The sequence below is a fragment of the Chrysochloris asiatica genome, unplaced genomic scaffold (assembly GCF_000296735.1).
Source record: "Chrysochloris asiatica unplaced genomic scaffold, ChrAsi1.0 scaffold00323, whole genome shotgun sequence".
In the NCBI taxonomy this organism is placed as follows: Eukaryota; Metazoa; Chordata; class Mammalia; order Afrosoricida; family Chrysochloridae; genus Chrysochloris; species Chrysochloris asiatica.
In genome coordinates, this window is record NW_006408841.1 from 1,518,786 (window position 1) to 1,521,540 (window position 2,755).

Genomic DNA, 2,755 nt, shown 5'->3' on the forward strand with positions numbered 1-2,755 from the left:
ATTTCAACCCATGGCGAACCTGCATAGGGTTTCTGAGGAGCGGCTTGTGAGCTTGAGCCACTCACCTTGCAGTTCAAAAAGCTCTGTAGTGTGGCGCCCCGACCCACAGAGCCACACCAGAACTCCTGCCAAATCAGTGAAAAAAAGCTGACCCAAATAGAAGCCTGGGCTGAGCGTGCGGGTTCCTGGGAGGGCCTGTTTCGAGCATCAGTTAGGTGGTGTGTGGTTAGAGGTTGGTCCCATAGGCAGGGTGGTGTTTGCACGAGGTCCTGCAAGCAGTGTGAGGCCTGTGGTGGGTTGTTGGGCTGCCTGTGTGGGGCTCTCAATTGTTATGGTGTGTGGGCGGAGTCAGTGGGGTGTGTGCACGTTCCAAAGGTTAGGGCACGCTCCAGTGTGTGCTTGCGGTTCGGTTTGGTCAGGGTCTGGGAAAGCGAGGGTATGGGGATCGAGAGGGTAGTGGGGCGGGTGAATGCGGTTCCATTGGGTGGGGTAGAGGCCGCTTGGCCAGGCGGATACAGTCTGTGCCTGATGACGTCAGACAGTCACTATTTTTTTGTTGTTGTTGTTTGTTTGTTTGTTTTTAACTAACTTGTCTCTGCCCACTGCATGTGCCGAAATTACACTCTAGGGCAGATGTCCCTCATGTTCTCTTTCCCCTGTCTCCAGTGGGTCCTCCTTTTCAAGGCTCCCCATTGCTGGAAGCGCTGCATGAGCTGGTTCCAGCCCCACCCCCCAAGCCCAAAGGAGCTGGGGCTGTAGCTGCCCGCTGCGGCGGGTACAAGTTTAAAAAGCCAGTAGTCCCTCAGTACGGTGATTTTTCAAAAAAGCGAGTTTAAGATTTTGAAGTACTGAGACTTATGGTGGCTTTAAGGGTGTGGGTTCACCACAGGAAGGTTTATTTCGTGAGTTCTCCTCCCCCGAACCAGTAGCCCCTCTCACCCATGCTGTCTGGCCACCGTGGCAAACTGGAAGTTGAAAGAGAATATTGGTTTTATACTCTTCATTTCATTGCAATGATTACAGTCTTCTCCGTGCATCATCACTCAACAGTATTTGCTTCTATTCCCTGTTTTTGTTTTTGTGTGTATGTGTGTTTGTGGGGGGTGTACGTAGAAACTCTCAGGAATATATAATCATTTAAACAACCAAAGGGCACAATCTGCAAGCCTGCCTCCTGGCCACCAGCACTCAGTCCTTCTCTTTACATGAGTCTAGAGTCCTCAGCTGCTTCCTCTCTTCATGTCCTTATCTCTGCCTCCATCTCTGGTGTTGCTGCTTCTCTGTATTGCCCTCCCCAACACCCGAACTATGATTGTCTGCCCCCTACCCTGTGTTCTATGGTTGCCTCCCTCCACCTCCTCCTAACCTCACCACACTTCCCCCATACGTAACAAATATTTTTTTTTTCCCCTTTTAGTAACGGTATAGTTTCTTAAGCTTATACAATAATGGTCTTATTAAATATTTGTCATTTTGTGACTAATTTCACTCAGCATAATGTCCTCCCGGTCATTATGTTATGTGGTGGCTTATGGCTTCCTTGTTATTCTTCAAGGTAAAAACACCAAAGTATGTTTATCTATTCTTCCATTGAAGGGCACTTAGGCTGTCTCCATTTTTTTTTTTTTTGCTATTGCGAATAATGCTGTTATGAACATTGGTGTGCATGTTTCTATTCATGTATGGCTCATATTTCTTGTGGATATATACCAAGTAGAGGAATTGCTGGATCATAAGGTATCTCTATTTCCAACTTTCTGAGGAAGCATCATACTATTTTCCAGAGTGGTTGGACTATTTAGCATTCCCACCAGCAATGTAAGAGAGTCCGAGTCTCTCCACAACCTTGCCAGCATTTATTGTCCTCTGATTTATTTGAACTTTACTGTTAATGTTGATGTGAGATGATATCTCATTGTTGTTTTGATTTGCATCTTGGCTGAAAGCAGAGAATATCACAAAGATGTTTACCTGTGCTTTATTGACTATGCAAAGGCCTTAGATTTTGTGGCTCATGACAAGCAATGGACAACATTGCAAAACATGAGTATTTCAGAACACTTAATTGTGCTCATGAGGAATCTATACATGGACCAAGAGGCAATTGTTTGAACTGAACATGAGAACACTGAGTGGATTAAAATTAAGAAAGTTGTGTGACACGGTTGTATTCTTTTACCATACTTATTCAACCTGCATGCTGAGCAAGTAATCTGAGTTGTTGTTGTTGTTAGGTGCCATTAAGTAGGTACCAACCTATAGCGACCTTATGCACAGCAGAATGAAACACTGCCCGATCCTGAGCCAATCTCACTACTGTTGCCATGCTTGAGTCCATCGATGCAGCTACTTGGCCAATCCATCTCATTGGGGGTCTTCCTCTTTTTTTCTGACCCTCCATCTTACCAAACATGATATTCTTCTCCAATGACTGGTCCCTCCTGACAATGTGTCCAAAGTATGAGAGGCAAAGTTTGGCCATCTTGGCCTCCAAGGAGCACTCTGGCTGCACTTCTTCCAAAACGAGTCTATTGGTTCTTTTGGCATCCCATGGCACTTTCAATATTTTTCTCCAGCACCGTAACTCAAAAGCATCAATTCTATGGTCTTCCTTATTCACTGTCCAGCTTTCGCATGTATATGAGGTTATTGAAAATACCACGGCTTGTGACAGGCGCATCTTAGTCCATAAGCTGACATCTTTGCTCTTCAACACTTTAAAAAGGTATCATGCAGCATATTTGCCTAATGCAAT